This window comes from Dama dama, chromosome 12 (assembly GCF_033118175.1).
Source record: "Dama dama isolate Ldn47 chromosome 12, ASM3311817v1, whole genome shotgun sequence".
NCBI classification, from domain to species: domain Eukaryota; kingdom Metazoa; phylum Chordata; class Mammalia; order Artiodactyla; family Cervidae; genus Dama; species Dama dama.
In genome coordinates, this window is record NC_083692.1 from 47,477,654 (window position 1) to 47,494,989 (window position 17,336).

Sequence of the window (17,336 nt, forward strand, 5' to 3'; positions counted from 1 at the left end):
CTGACATCATCTGGTAGAAGAAAACCTCTGGGCCACAGACCGATACCTCCTGTCAGATCAGCAACAGCATTAGATTAGAAATAAAGTGCACAATAAATGTAATGTGCTTGAATCATCCTGAAACCATTTCCCTCCCCCGCCCCATTCCATGGAAGAAGAGTCTTCCACCAAACCAGTACCTAATGTCAAAAAGGTTGGGGACCACTGCTCTAGAATTTGGAGAATAATTTAGTAAGGGAAAGTACCAAAATGTTTAAATCCCACATAAAAATTCATTACAGTTAGCTTATTCTAAATTACAGTAGAAGGGGAGGAAAGTTTGATATTAGCACTTCTCAATCTTCAATCCCTAGGAGTGTCCCAGGGATTTTTTGTTAAAATGCTAATTCTGATTCAACAGGCCCAGGTAGAGCCCAGGATTTCTGCATTTCTAAACAGCACTCAAGTGATACCCAGGTAACAATGATGTTCCTAGTCCTAGAACTACACTATGAGTAGCAAGCAAAACTTCGACAACCGCCTTTTTCATAGGACTGTATCAGTCTTCCCCTTAGAGCAACACTGCCTTTTTATGACCCCTTTGCATTGAAAGCTTTCTCCAGGGTCTTTCAGGCTTCAGGATAAAGATAGCACACTAAACACATTTAGTTCTATGACCTCTCAAACTAAAACCTTATAAAGCAACTACACTCCAATAAAAATTTTAAAAATAAATATAAGAGCTTTAAACTGTAACACTTTATATTGACTTATAGAAGTTATCTTTGCTAACTGCACACTGTGTGGCATTTCTGTTTCCTGAAAAATGGATTGGTTTAAATATATATGCAGTGATGTGCTGGGAAAATAAGAAAAAAACAAAAGTAGATGAACAAGAGGTAATTGATTAGTAGACTCAGGAAACCAGACTCCTTATCTGCCAGTAGAGAAACACGAGGAGCAACTCATCACAGAATCTCCAGAAAGGGCTTAGGCAGTCAGAGCCCCAATACCTCTGGGGGAGGGGAGAGCATAAAGTGAGGCTAAAATAATGGAAGTCTGTTTACACCCCAAACCCCAGCCTTGCCAGCCTTGTGACTCCTCTAGCTCCAGAAGAAGTGGAACGTCTATTCTCCAGAGAGAGTAAAACTCCAAGAATCAAACTCGCAGGGGGTCTCTGAGTCATACCAACTTTAGTGGAGGCAGGGGAGGCGCTGCAAAGTTGCATAGTATTAATAAATATGAAGACACCTCCACCATACACCTACACGCTGGACTTCCAAAAGGCAGGCATACTCCACAGGCAAGTGCTTCAAGTTGTCTTCTCAGGAGACTGCCCAACCCAGGAGGGAAGCCTAAACATAAATAGAAGTCCGTGACATACTGAGCTAGCTACAACTATAATGTAACTGTTGGGAGAAGGAGGAGATGGAAATCTTATGCATGTGTGGTCGGGGTGGGTGGAAAAGCAAACTAAAATTTTCTTTTTCCATAGTAACGCATCAATAGAAGATGCCTAAAACTGAAAATCAATCATACAGAAGTACAAGTACGTCATTAGGATACAACAACCAGCAAGTGTCAACTCATTGCAAGAACTGAAAGCAGCTGACTCAGGAGAGCAGGAAATGAGCCGCGGGCGGAGATTCTGATGACTTCTACTAACAGTCCTTGCAGAACTATGCCCTGATAAAATTTTTAAAATTAATTAATACAAGGAGACATGTAATGCCCAACCTTAAAGTTTTATTCTACCACCCCCCCTTTAGATGATTCAGGCCATCACAATAAACACCACTAATATGCGCTACACTTTTAGGGATCTAAGGCCTACATGGAAACAGGATGCTGAGGATCTGGGCCCTGGACTCAGGCTGCCTGGATCTGAATCCCAGCTTTACTACTCACTGGCTGTGTGACCTTCACCAAGTTACCTAACCTCTCTGTGCCTCAGTTTCCTCATTGGTGGAACAATAGGATTATTTTGTAAAAATGAGTCATGTTATACTACAAAGTGCTTAAAACAGTATTTGGCACCTAGTACAGTAATAGCTGCTCTCTTTTAAGGTATGTTTGCCACTATATTAAGGCCTCCTGACACTATTGATCTTGTCTTTTATTAGGTTGTATTTCATTCTCCCTGCCTTCACCTTCTCTGTCAGTCAGCCAGCTGTCCCTCACCACAGTAATCAGAGTGCCTTTCCAGGGTCACTCCCCCCCCGACCAATGTGCAGCTTCTAACTGACAAGGCACCTGGAATCCAAATAGCCAAGATCAGAATTATGCATGCAGTGGAGAAAAATACATACCACAAAGTGTTCTGAAGGTCTCTCTGTGAGGCAAATCGGCACACTTCCACATATGTACCATCTATCAGACAATTCAGAATCCTTCGGGCTTACTTCCTAGCCATCAACTGTAGGTCAGTGAGCTGGGGGACACTCAGGGTAATAACTATCCTAGTTAACCCGGGCCTGCATTTTAGCAAAGCCCTGCATACCTGGCAACCCCAGTTCCAACACTGGTCAAAACACTCAATCCCTTGAGCCTGTTTCATCAGCTGTAAAATGAAGGATAATATTTACTTTGAAAGTCTGTTGAAGAGTAAATGAGAGAATGTTCACATGGTTCCCGACACACAGGAAGCTTGCAGTAAACGGTAGCTCTAGCTACTGTACTCAGTTACCTCTTGGTATTACCAACTCTGACATCAGCAGCAAAATAAATTATCTTTAGAAACTTAACCTGTACCTTGACTATTTTCTTACCAGAAAAATAATTTACCTTATACACAGGGGATTCCAGGAAGCTGAAATGTTTGCTTTCCCAAATTCCCTTCCAAACTTTTCCTAATAATTTGTTTCAGGGACTAGGCCTTGTTAAAGAAATGTAATATTTCACCAGTACTGATTTATCCACTGGGCAAAGGACTAAGAGGTTTCCACCAGCTTTGGATATATGCATTATTTTCACTACAGGGATCCTAGGGTACTTAGGTAAACTTCTGGAGGAGAAATCACCATTCCAACTCACCAAAAAAAAAAAAAAAAAAGAGGACATCAGGCATCATACCTGAAATTATTTTAAAATTTGCATCTCACTTTTTCCCTTCATAATGGCACCAAGTCATTGTCTCCTGATGGACTGACAGTTCATTCACTAAATATGTCCATTCTATGCCTGAAAAATAAGGGATCATATCATCAAACAGATGAAATGCCATTTCTTGCCTCAAAAGCTGAAGCAACTCAGTACTCAACAGATACTCATTTCAGCCTGGAGGAAATGGCTCACTTTGGGGCAGTTCACCAACACACGGGTGAAGCTGTTACATGGAGAGCTGCACAATTTGGGGGCAGATAACTGAAAGGATCACAAGTTACTCAAAGCCAGACATGGCCTGCAAACATCGAGGCAGCAGAGAGAGCACGAACAGCCAGGCATATAAGAACCTTCTCTGGGGGCTTCCCTGGGGTGAATAAGAATCCACATGCCAATGCAGGGGACACTGGCTCGGGAACATTCCACATGCCCTGGAGCATTAACTAACCACAACTACTGAGCCCGTGCTCTAGAGGCCTGGAGCTACAACTACTGAGTCCAAGTGCCCACGAGCCAGCAAGTTTGCAACTACTGAGCTCGAGTGCTTCAGCCACTGAAGCCTGTGCTCCTAGAGCCTGTGCTCTGCAACGAGAAGCCACTACAATGAAAGCCCATGCACTGCACCTAGATAGTGGTCCCCGCGCTCTACAACTAGAGAAAGCCCACGTGCAGCAACGAAGACTCAGTGTAGCCAAAAATAAATAAAGCAGTGTGTACATGTCAAAAAAAAAAAAGAAGATCTTTCTCTGTACAAGTTCCCAAGATCCTTCCTCCATGCTCATATTTCTTCCCCATCCAGTGCCCGAGGTCTGTGAGCACAAAACACTGGTGAACCACAGAAACTCTGAGGAGCCTTGAGAGACATCTGGTCCAGCTACTGAAGCAAGAGTGAATGGATCCAGGAGAGAACTTTCTCCAAGTATGGTCTGAAGCCCACTGGCAGCAGAATCATCTAGAGTACCTGATGAAAATCCAAAGTCCTGGGTTCCATCAGGCCCCTGAATGAGGCCCTCTGGGAAGGCAGCGAGGGAATCTGCATTAATAACAAGATTCTCCAAAAGACTCCCAACTGTGCATAAAAAGGCTGGAGAGCAATTGCTCTAGGGAGACAATAGAGAGCAAAATGCACAACCAGAGCTGGGCAAATAACTCTCATTTAACCTCCACCAGCCTCAGATTCCAAATCTGTAAAATAGGGATAATAATACCTACACAGCAGGATGGTTGAGAATGATATGAGAATTAAATGAGACAAGCAATAGCTTCCAACACACAGCTTCACATGAAACAGGTGTTCAACAAGTATTAATCCACCCCACCTTGTGTAGCAGACTAATGAAGATTTATAACAAAAGTCCCTATTTTGAGCAACTGTTACCAAGGAAAGCAGATGGCTATCTTAAGTCAAGGCCTCCATGTTAATAAGTCACCAACTAAAAGGCCGAGGCCAGCAGCTTTAACCACTGGTTGGGTTGTAAAAAGTACAAGCTTCAATAGGCATGAGAATCTCCTGGATGGCTTGAAAACAGCCTACTGGAGTACAGAACTCCAAAACATCTTTGGAGTACAGAATCAGCAGTTCTGGGCTGAACTGAGAATCTGTATTTCTAACAAGTTCTTGGGTGGTGGTGGTGGTGTTGGTCTTGGAACCACACTTTGGTCATCACTCTATTAAACTCAAACTGATCTGACACCTTGTAACAAAAAAGGACAGCAAAGCTAGATGCATTTCCTGTTTGACACCAGACTGGTTAGTTGCATGTCAATAAAGAAAAAAGTAATAAACCCACAATTTCCGAGGCAGCCCCACCTCTGCCCCTGAGAATCTTTCTCACTACATTTTTGAATGGTGCAGAAAGAAGCCTGGGAGACTTGAGTGCCATCTCCCAGCCGCTCAGGTGGGTACCCCTGAGTGAGACACCTGATCTCTTTGAGCCTCAGTGTACTCGCCTGGGGACAGAGGTGGGCTCGGTCACTGATTCCCAAACCTGGCGGTGCCCCATCCATCGCTACAGCAACATTTTAGATAAAACATGAATTCCCTAGCCCTAAGGACAAGCCTCACAAATCAGAATCTCCTAAGAAGAGACTGAAGGAGAAGGCAATGGCACCCCACTCCAGGACTCTTGCCTGGAAAATCCCATGGATGGAGGAGCCTGGTTGGCTGCAGTCCATGGGGTCGCTAAGAGTCGGACACAACTGAGCGACTTCACTTTTATTTTTCACTTTCATGCATTGGAGAAGGAAATGGCAACCCACTCCAGTGTTCTTGCCTGGAGAATCCCAGGGACGGGGGAACCTGGTGGGCTGCTGTTTACGGGGTTGCACAGAGTCGGACACGACTGAAGCGACTTAGCAGCAGTAGCAGCAGTAAGAAGAGGCTGAAAAAATGTGGTTTTGCATGTTTTAAATAAAAGTTCCCTATGTGATTTTTGGGTTTCCCTGGTATCTCAGCTGGTAAAGAATCCACCTGCAATGCAGGAGACCCCAGTTTGATTCCTGGGTGGGAAAGATCCCCTGGAGAAGGAATAAGCTACCCACTCCAGTATTCTCGGGCTTCCCTGGTGGCTCAGATGGTAAAGAATCTGCCTGCAATCCAGGAGACCTGGGTCCAATCCATGGATTGGGAAGATCCCCTGGAGGCGGGCATAGCAACCCACTCCAGTATTCTTGCCTAGAGAATCCCCATGGATAGAGGAGCCTGGCGGGCTGCAGTCCATGGGGTCGAAAAGAGCTGGACCCAGCTGAGCAGCTAAGCGCAGCACAGCACATGTGATGTTCACAGGCAGCCAGTTCTGAGCAACTATCCCCAAGGTGATCTTTCAGGCCCCTTCCAGCACTAAAGCCTGGATCTTCTGATTTCTAGGCCCCTATGCCAGAGTCAGTGCTTACCAAGTAGCTTTGTCCCATTTTATTTGTTTCCCACAGAGTTCCTACTAGAGGATCTGAATACATTCGTCTTCAAAGAAAAGAAACTAGTCTGCTTAACACTTCCATTTTTCTCATGTATCAAACTGACACTGAGGTTTTAATTTTAAAAAATAAAGTCCAGTGCTTAACAGCACAAAACAAGCAACCCAATCAAAAACTCGGCAGAAGTCCTAAGTGGACATTCTTCCAAAGAAGACATACAAATGGCCACGAGGCACATGAAAAGATGTTCACCATCGCTAATTATTAGAGAAACACAAATCAAAACTACAATGAGGTATTACCACACACCACTAGAATGACTGTTATCAAAAATTCACAAGCAATAAATACTGGAGAAGGTATGGAGAGAAGGGAATCCTCCTATATATTGTTGGTGGGAATGTAAGCTGGTACAGCAAGTATGCAGACAGTTTTGAGGTTCATTAAAAAATAGAGCATCCACTCCTGAGCATATATCCGGAGATAAACATGACTCAAAAGGTTACATGCACCCCAATGTTCACTGCAGCACTGTTTACAACAGGCAAGATGTGGAAGCAGTTTAAACATCCATCGACAGAGGAATGTATAAAGATGATGTGGTACATGTATACAACGGAATTAAAAAGAATGAAATAATGCCACTTGCAGCAACATGGATGGACCTAGAGAGTGTCATACTCAGTGAAGTCAGACAGAGAAGGAAAATCTGTGACATCCCTTATACGTGGAATCTAAAAAGAAATGACACAAACAAACTTACAAAACAGAAAGAGACTCCCAGACTTCGAGAATGAACTTATGGTTGCCAGGGGAAGGATGGGGAGAAGAGTTAGATGGCGAGTTTGGGACGGACATGTACACATTGCTGTATTTAAAATGAATAATCAGCAAGGACTTACTGTACAGCTCATGGAACTCTGCTCAGTGTTATGTGGCAGCCTGGATGGGAGGGAGGTTTGGGGGAGAATGGATACATACTCCCTTCTATGTTCACCTAAAACTATCACAACATTGTTAATCAGCTATACCCCAATACAAAATAAAAAGTTTGAAAACAATTTGGTCACAGCAGGGGAGGGAGAAGGTAGGAAGACTTGAGAGAGTAGTACTGAAACATATATATTACCATACGTAAAATAGATAGCCAGTGGGAATTTGCTGTATGATGCAGGGAACCCAAAGCCGGCGCTCCGTGGCAACCTAGAGGAGTGGGATGGGGAGGGAGGGAGGAGGGAGGTTTAAGAGGGAGGGGACATGTGTATGCCTGTGGCTGATTCATGTTGATGTATGGCAGAAACCATCACTATACTGTAAAGTAATCATCCTCCATTAGAAAATAAATAAGTAAAAAGCATAAAAACAACAACAATAAAACATAAAGTCCAATGTAGGAAAAAATAGGAATTAACACAGACCAAGCAATCTTCTCTCACACCAACTTCCTGGTTACCTGCTCTATCACTCATTCACTATCACCTGAGCATCTCCCATGTGCCAGGCATTATTTTAGGTGACAAGTATCCAGAATTTTACAAAACAAAGTCCCTGCTGTCACAGAGAGAACAATTAGCAAAAAGAGATAGATAATGTTAACATAGAGATTTTCAAACAGTAAGAAGTCCTGTGAGGACCATAAAGTATAATAGGATAGAGGCTGACTAAAGACTACTTCCAACAGAGTGATCAGGGATTACTCTGCTGCCAAGGGACCACCCAGGTGAGAATCTAGAGAAAAGAATTGTGGGCAAGTGCAGATGCTCTGAGGAAGGCAAGAGGTTGGCGTTTCTAAGGAACAGAAAGGGAGGAGGCACAGGGCTGAGCTGAGGACAAGGAGGCCAACAGGGCTCAGATCGTGGAGACACTTAGATCATGGTTAGAACATTTGGATCTTATACCAACCACAGTGGTAAGTGACTGAGGAATTTCAAACAGAAGAAGGATATGATCTGATTTACATTTTTAAAAATATCACTGGCTTTGCATGAGGAATGGGTCACAGGGAGGTGGGGGTAGCTAGAATGAGACCAGAAAAACAGCAGTACAGGCAGGAGGCAACGGTGGCCTTTAGCTGGCAGCTCGTACATAGCCATAGCAGATGCTCAGACATTCTGGACCGCTCTAATACAGGTGAAAATCATTAATATATTTGTTTCACTTCCTGTGATATTTCACAGGAGTCCAAGGGAGAGACACTGCTGGTTACAATTAAGAAAGGCTAGCACAGGGACATAGAAAGAACCAGCAGACTTGTCTTCTGGAACCCTCTCTGCCATCAGGTTGTCATGTGACCGTGGGCACATTTCTGAACCTGTCAGATGGAGAGGCTGGGCTCCCTGGTTTCTAAGATGCCCACCAGCCCTTAAGTTACATATTTCTATAAGTGTAAGAAGTGAGGTTTCCTTATCTGGGTGGCAAGAGGGGCTGCTGACTCAGGGTTGGGGTTTCTGCCATTGACTTTTAATCTCCCAGAAAGGCTCTAGCTAAGCAGGAAATGGGGTTTCCATGAAGAAACTGTCCAGTCTTGCTATTTCCTTGGGAAACTCTGGGATCTGGGGCACCTCTAGTACAAGGGTATAGTGACCAGCTGGGACTCTGCGGAGTAGACACTCCCGGGCATCTGAGAGCCTGCTGTGCTGAGGGGCTGGGGGCCCCGTCTCTGAGGAATTCAGGGGCCAAGTCCTCAGTCCTCCCTGAGGATTGCTGGCAGCCTTCCACCTGCACTCAATCACAAGGCAGCCAGGCCCTGCCGCCTGGCTCTTGCTTCCTACTGGCAGACTGTTCCCACACTGTCCACTCCCCTCACATGGCCCACCGGGCACCTTGGCGAGGACCTCACCCTGGGATCCCTAAGGGCAGGGACCTCAGTCCTAACTGCCCGTCAGAATCCCCAGTGGGGATGTAAAATACATATACATAGATGTATGTAAAATATATACACATAGATATAAAATACATACAAACAGAGATGCCTGGGCCCTACCTCATACCTGATGACTCACTCAGAACTGGGGGTAAGGGAGAGGTTAGAAAGACCACAGAAGTGGAGTTAGGCTTAGTTCACTGTACATGATGGAGAGAATGTGGACTTTAGGAAACTGCAGGCCAGAGAGGTTCCACAACGTGTCTAACGCAGGGTTTCTCTGCCTTGACCCACTGACATGGTGGGCAGGATGATTCTCTGTATTGAGGGGCTGTTCTGTGCACTTTGGGGTGTTTAGAGGCATCCCAGGTCTCTGCCCACTAAATACCAGCAACTGCCCAGCTATGGCAACCAGCCACATCTCCAGATGTTGCTCAATGCCCCCTCGAGGAAGAAGGAGCTGAAAACAGCCTAATTAAGAACCACCAGTGTAATACCACTTAGTTAATTATTGGCAAAGTTAGAAACTAAAAACTGATCCACTAGTTCCTGGCGGAGTTGGTTCCTCCACACTGAAGCAGGAATTCTGGAACACAGGGCTGAGTCACCCCACAAGGAAACACCACAACCCGCTCTGCGGCCCTCTGTGCCTCAGCGGAGCGGGGCGATGAAGAGCTGACCTTGCCCCTGACGAAGGAAGTCCAGCCTGGAATGGCCAGCAGCTGGTCTGGCCATGTTTGGTCTCTAGCATCTGATTGGAAGAACAACACTTTATCTTTTCAAGGGCTGCTAGACCTCTTTACTCATCCCTGGGGTTGCTCCCTTGCAATGGTGAGATACATTATGAAAATGAATCACATTGCAGGAAACAAATTCTGACCGCACCCTTACCCTTGGATTATATTTTAAAATTCTCAGCTATCTCAAGCAGACATTTAAGTCAAGACCTATTTCTGTATGTCTCATTCCTCCCCATATTAGAACTAATACAGCAAGAATAATAAGAATGAAAAAACCTTACCATAAGCTTCCGTTAGCTGATTGAGGCCCTGTTTTTGTGTCAAATGATACAAATACACAGGCGGTAAGTAACCAGCCACATACAGATAAGACTCGACCAGCTGCCCACGTGGTGGGATCAGAGCAAGATAGATGAGCAGCAGTTAATAAGAATGAACAGATTTTTCAGTCTCTTGGCAACCAATTTTATTATTATGCTTTGACCTGGCAGCTGGTAAGGCTTTGTATGAATTAATCAACAGGCTATGAAAAAACAGGATTAGTGGCTCTGAAATATGGTATTCTCGCAGCAGTCAGAGAAAGGATGCTTTTTTCTAAGGCCACTTTCTTAAATAAGTACAGATAACTTTAAAACAGTAAGCAAACTGTGTTTTAAAAGAACACATCTCTAAAGAGGAAGTCACATACACCTATCTACTGCATCAATCCTTACCATGTATCTTCCATATCTATTCTACCAAATTACAAGAAGATATGGAGTGTCAAAGGAGGCCACTCAAAGCAGGCGCCCTTCAGTGAGACAATACTTGGTGGTTGTGGAATTATTCTCAGCAAGTCCTCCTGAATCAAAGCATCTTACAGCAAACACTCAAAGGGGATGAGAATAATAACCAGACCTTAGAAGGAATAAAAACACATGGAAAGGGAGCAGTCTCTCAGACATATCTGAGATGCTGCCTCCCAGGCAGCAGCCCTCATTTTGCCCCAGATAAAACTTAACTTGCATCTCTCAAGTTATTCATCTTATTTAGTCGACATATCAATGGGCCTCACTGTGTGTCAGGCACATGGACTTGTAATTCAGTAACAAAACCTAGACAGCATATTAAAAAGCAAATACATCACTTTGCTGACAAAGGTTCACCTAGTCAAAGTATCGTTTTTCCAGTGGTCATGTATGGATGTTAGAGCTAGACCATAAAGGCTGAGCACTAAAGAATTGATGCCTTCGAATTGCAGTGTTGGAGAAGACTCTTGAGAGTCCCTTGGACTGCAAAGAGATCAAACCAGTCAATCCTAAAGGAAATCAACCCTGAATATTCACTGGAAGGACTGAGGCTGAGGCTCCAATACTTTGGTCACCTGATACAAAGAGCCAACTCACTGGAAAAGATCCTGATGCTAGGAAAGACTGAAAGCAAAAGGAGCGGGGTGGCAGAGGGTAAGATAGAGAGCATCACCAACTCAATGAACATGAATTTGAGCAAACTCCAGGAGATAGTGAAGGATAGGGAAGGCTGGCATGCTGCAGTCCATGGGATCACAAAGAGTCAGACATAGCTTAGTGACTGAACAACAACAAAACAAATATTTTCCTAGATCAGTCTCCCAAGGTAATAGAGATAAAAGCAAAAGCAAACAAATGGGACCTAATCTAACTTATATGCTTTTGCACAGCAAAGGAAACCATGAACAAAACGAAAAGACCATCTACCTATTGGGAGAAAATATTTGCAAATGATGTGGCCAACAAGAGTTTAATATACAAACAACTCATAAGACTCAATAACTAAAAACAAAAAAAAAGTAGAAATTTTAAAAATAAAAAAAAATTAAAAAAAAAAAAAAAAAAAAACACATGGAAAGATGGGATTTCTGGCATCACCACAGGAATATAACCAACGGTGGCTTTCAAAGGCCCTGCGGTTCTCAGAGAAAAGTCAAGCATGTCCTTGAGGGTGGCTTTGCCTGCCACATAGCAGATCTAAGGATCAGGACAACAGGACAGTGAGCAATCACGGAAGGGTGGCAACAGAAGTGATTAAAGATTAGCATGAAAACATAAGCAACTTACACATGATCTCTTAAGGGAAGATTTTGTGCAGCAGACCAGTGGACCCAGAGCTCCAGTTCTGGCTCTACTACTAACTGTGTGATCTTAGAAAACGACAACATCTCTGGAGAAAAATTTCTTTTACCACAAAACACTAGAGGAAAATGGAATCTTGGCCCACTCTCTTCTAATTCTGATAATCCTTGAGTTTACATGCCCTCTCCTTCCTAAGACGGACACATGTGCTATTATCAAAATGAGCCATAGCTCAGTTATTCTGTGGACATTATCATAATCGATGCATTTACTGCCCAAAAACATAAACTTACCAGACCAGAGTTACCACATTAAATCCAAGACACCACATTAAATCTGCCACTCATAGGAAAAAAAAACAACTAATTTTTTTAGTATAAATGTGTCCCAAATATTGCATGGGACATACTTATAGTAAAATATTATTTGTTGTTCATCCAAATTTTTTTAAAATCTGGCACACTACCTCTGACCCCACATTCAAAGTGTAATCTCAGCTCTCAAAAGTCTGATTTCATACAGGTGGGTGGTTCCAAGTGTGGCTGAAGCACTAAATGTGAGGCCTTCTCATGGGTGACATACACAGAGGCAAAAAGTAAAACAAAACAAAAGCAGGCAAGGAAGAATGACTTGCAACATTTGCTCTGAGTAGGTGAGGCATCAGATTTTATTAAACAGTGAGTAGAATATCAATGTGAGTAGACCTCAATCATACAGGGAAAAGAATGTGGTGCACTGCCTGATCAGTCAGGAGGCCAAAACAAGGTGGGTGCTCAGAGCTCCACACCTCTCACCTTTTGGACACACAGTCATTTGCAAACCTTTCATCTCTTCCTCCAACTCAGAGCTCATGTCTGCTCCCCAGATAATCAGCTTAAAGGAAACCAGACCATAAACTGGAACTTCCTGACTATGAGGCAGAGGAATAAATATGATCAAGGGAAACCTGCACACAGCATATAAAGCGAAGGCCGTGAAAGGGAAAAACTCCTCTCTTCAGCAGGCAACCTTGTTCTAACAATAACTAGGCAATCTTGCTGCATAGAGGCTCACAATTCATTTGTTTTTTAAATTGTGGGCCGCTTTTTTAAATATATAATTTTATTTTCTTATTTATTTTTGGCTCCAAAGCACAGGCTCAATAATTATGTCACACGGGCTTAGTTGCTTGGCAGCATGTGGGATCGTCCTGGACCAGGGATCAAACCCGCATCTCCTGCACTGGCAGGCAGATTCTTTACTGCTGAGCCATCAAGGAAGCCCGTTAGCCAGCTTTAGTGAGATATAATTGAGATATAACATTGTAAGATATTTAAAGTGTACATCACTTTAAATTTGACATATGTGATTTGACATATGTACACATTTTGAAAGGGATTCCCCCACCCATCTTCCCCCACCCATCAAGTTAACTAGGGCTCGCATTATTTACACCCACACACATATACATGCCATGAGTGTAAAAATAATCCTTTTTCATAGTTTGTAGTGAATATATGGGCTTCCCTGGTAGCTCAGATGGTAAAGCGTCTGCCTACAATGCAGGAGACCCAGGTTCGATCCCTGGGTCGGGAAGATCCCCTGGAGAAGGAAATGGCAACCCACTCCCAGTATTCTTGTCTGGAGAATTTATAGATATGGCATATTCCAAGATAAGTTTAACAATGGAAAGCGAGTTCAATTTTTAAAATGCCACAGCGATTACTATACTCTCCAGGCCAGTTAATTCAATTCTCAGTGAGAAAGGTCGGCAGGAAACCTCTCTCAACTCTAGCCAATACTGCTTTATCAGCAACAGCAGGATGAGGTGGAGTAAAACAAGATACTTAACATCTACAGGCTGAGAAAAATTAAATATATGGACTAGAGGTTTCTAATGGTGAAAACAAATCCAAGTTTATTCATTAACTTATGAGCACACTCAGCAAGAGTGTATTGAACACTTCTTCTGTCTATGATAGCTTGCAGTACAGGAATCACAAAGGAGACGAAGCCATGCTCTGCCTCCAGGATATTACAATCTCATCACGGAAATAAGGCCACATATGCATAATCAGTTGACAGTCTGAAGTCATTATGCAATTAAAAGTCAAAATGAGTCTCATAATTGGAAATTTCAGTTACAAGCCAGAGAAAGAGTAAATTCACTGCACTGCAAAATATTCATCAGGAAATGAAACTCCATTTTCTCCAATTTCAAGGAATTTCACTCTCCCTAGATCAGCACAAGAAACCAAATCACTAGAGACAGGTGCTGAAGGCCTCCTCCCATTCTGCCCAGGTCCTGCCCTCAGGAAGGACCCAAAGTCCTCACCTTTCTGCTTTGTTTGACCTTTCCCTTCCTTTGTTTGACCTTTGTTTGACCTTTCCCTTTCCAAGAAGAGTAAGACCATTCTCTCCAGGGAAAAAAGTGGATAGAAAAGGAGAGAAGGAGGAGTTACTGGTGTAGCTATGGACACTGCAAATGGGAAGGAAGAGTGAGAAAGAAATAGCAGAGTGATCCCCATTTCTCAGGTTCTCATTCCCTTTTCATTCACTCAACATGTTTTTTTTCAGGGTTTAATATGTGCCAGAAACCATTCCAGGTGCTACCTCCACCAGAGCAAATAAGACAAATCCCTGACCTTCATGGAGCTTGTACTCTACCAGTGGGAGACAGATGTGTGTGTGCAATGACGAAGAGTGCTACAGATACTCTAAAGAAAAATAAGGTTAAAGAGGAAGAAAATGTTGGGGTGGGGGGTGGGGGACGCTAATTTAGATGGGATGGGACAAGAAAGCATCTCTAAAGAAATGATTTGAATGAAATGAGTGAGTAAGCAGTGCAGACTTTTGAAGCAAGAACATTCCAGACAGAGGAAACAGCAAAGGTCCTGAAGTGCGGCTGAAGGTGAGTGAGAAAAGAAGGGAGTGATGGAAGATGAAGCCACACACCACGTAAGGGATTGCCAGCGACAGAGGTTTCCCTCTGGTATAACAAGCCACTGGTGAGTTCTGAGCACAGGGCTGAGTGACAGAAATGGCTTCGGCAACTTTGTTAAGAACACACCATAGAGTGGTGAAGGTGGAAGCAGGCTGGCCCTGCAGGAGGCTTTTGAGTAATCCAGGTTGACAAATGAAAGGAACTTGGTGGGTGCAGTGAAAATGTTACAAAATGGTTCCTATCCTAGATACAGTTTCAAAGCAGAACTAATGAACTCTGCTGAGAGACTAGATGTGGCATATGAGACAAAGAAAAGAATCAGGGGTGACCCCCGGCTGTTGAGTCTGAGCACCTGTAATAATGAAGTTGTCATTAACTGAGACAGGGGAGACTGAGGGAAAGCAGGTTTGGAAGAGGAAAATCAAGAGTCTGGCTCCTAGAGACTGTGGCCCACTTCAACACCCTTACATCTGTTGTAAAATCAGGCAACAGCAATCGAGACGCTGATCCTGAATTACATATGGAAATTCAAGGGACCCAGAATAGCCAGAGTAGTCTCAAAAAAGAAGAACAAAGTGGGAGGACTCACACTTCCCCATCTTAAAACTTATCACGTACATAGTTAATAAAGAGGAGAGTGTGATACTAGCATAAGGATAGACATGCAGCTCAATGGAATAGAGCTGAGAGTCTAGAAATAAACCCTCACATTTACTGTCAATTTATTCTCCACACAGGCACCAATGGTATTCAAAAGGGGGGAAAATAATCTTTTCAACAAATGCTGCTGGGAGAACCTGATGTCCACATGCAAAAAATTAAGACTCCTACCTCACACCATGTACAAAATTAACTTAAAGCAAGCCAAAGATGGAAATGTAAGAGCTAAAACTAACAACTCTTAGAAGAAATCATAGGCATAAATCCTCAGAACTTTGGATTGAGCAATGCTTTCTTAGATTTGACACCAAAAGCGCAGCAAGAAAAGAAAACATTAGTTATACTTCATCAAAACTAGGAAAACCAAGGCAGGTCATGGAAATTAAGGAAGGGAGGGAGAAAGGAAGAAAGAATAAAGGAAAGAAAGTAGGAATGAAAACTAACATAAAATACAGATGCTCAGTCAAGTTTTTTTCAGCACTACATTCACCTTTCTTTACTTGTAACCATCTGCAAAAATTCTGTCTTCCAGACTGTTTTCCCCCTAAAACAAGTTTCTAAGAAGGCATAAATAAATCAATAAAACAGGAACACGGGAGCACCAACAAACTAAATCACCGATAATTATACAAACTTTATACAGCATAAGAGGATACCCCCAACCTCTGACTGATGAGCCAATTCCAAGGTTAAGAAGCCATCCAGTAGAGGAAAATAGCTGTTAGCCCACAGAAGACCCCTGAGACAGAGGATGTAACAGATGATGCTGAGGCCGTGCAGGTGGCCCGCGGGAGCCAAAATGATGGGAAGGCAAAGTCAAGGGTTCACAAGATTTCCTTCACTTCAGGCCTGACTTTGCTTAATTCGTGATCTATTGGGACAGAGACAAAAGCTTTGGCAAGAGTTACCGAAACCTGTCATCACATCAGCTCTACCGCCAGTCAAGACAGAAGGGCCTGACTGCCGCGTAGGGTTTTCTGTCTGACTGGCAGGGAAAGGGGTGGGGGGACCCCCTCTCCCACCCAGACAGTTTGCCGTCCAGACCCCACCCAACAAAGGTGTCAAGACTTTAAATCATTCAGCTGACAAAACCGGAGGGAGGAAAGAACGAGAGAGGCCGTGCAGGAGCCTCCTCTGCTGCGGGAGAAGTTTCCTTCCTCCTGGCCCGCCGCCTCCGTGCGGCCCCTAGCACAGGGATGCCGCCGGGAGGTGGCCTCGGCCCCATCCCAACCGGGGACTCCACCTAATCGGCACCTCGCCCAAGCCGACCCCTACCCCCGCGGCTGTCACCGTAGGCTTTGCGCTGAGGGCCTGGGAGAAGCCACGAAGCTTCTCCGGTGGGCTCTGCCTCCCAGAGAGCGGAGAGGAGCTGCAACCCAACACCCGGCCCCAGGGCCAGACCCTCGGCTCGCCCGCTCCGTCGCGCTGCCCCGCGGGGTGACCGGCGCCCCGAGCCCCAGCGCGCCTCCCAGCCCGCGCCGCCGCCTCACCTGCTCCGCCCGCGGTCCCCACGCCGCTCTGTCAGTGCGCGCGCCGCGTCCACCCGCTGCCGGCCTTTTTGGGTCCTTGGCGGGTATTTTCCGTCTGCCCCCACATCACTTCCCGTAAAGGAGCGCGAGGTGAGGGCGGGACCTCCTCCCCGCCCTCCACCTCCCGCTTCCTCCCGTCACTTCGGGGAGCACCCCCGCCCGACGGGGCGAGCGCGCCGGCCCCAGCCCCGCCGTTCCCGCCCAGGGGGCCGACGCAAAGTTCCCCTCGCCTCTTTTAGCCCAAAACCGGTCTCCACTGTCCTTTCCTGGAAGGTGCCAAACCTTAGGGGGTTGTCTTCGTTTTGAGACACAGGGACGACATTTAAAAACTGCTGTGGGATCGGGGCACTGCAAGGTGTAGTTTGGTGCCTCTGCCAAATCTCCTCCCCCAAAGCCATTTTATACAGGTGATCTTCGGGGCGTCGCCTCAGTGTCTGTCTCTGGTCGCCACAGGTGCTGAGCGGTTGCGAAGTCGGCCCTAAGCGGGGGTCCGAGGGGCGGGCTCCCAGCTTACAGTGACTGCCCGCTTGGTCTGGC

General features: G+C 44.8%; 1 protein-coding gene and 1 non-coding gene across 5 annotated transcripts in view; one reads left to right on the top strand and one right to left on the bottom strand.

The window, feature by feature from the left end:
- Nucleotides 1-17,336, bottom strand: part of RAB27A (RAB27A, member RAS oncogene family) — an 81,091-nt gene extending 63,755 nt beyond the window's left edge. The window contains exon 1 of one of the 4 annotated variants that reach the window (XM_061157197.1): nucleotides 17,314-17,336. The gene's annotated coding sequence lies outside the window, so the exon portion shown is untranslated. Of the gene's footprint in view, nucleotides 1-3,051; nucleotides 3,071-16,760; nucleotides 16,919-17,313 lie in introns of those variants that run through there. The other 3 variants (XM_061157193.1, XM_061157195.1, XM_061157194.1) reach the window with 3 other exon arrangements.
- TRNAC-ACA (transfer RNA cysteine (anticodon ACA)) lies at nucleotides 13,191-13,262 on the top strand. The gene has a single exon. It is a non-coding gene; the product is annotated as a tRNA-Cys (tRNA).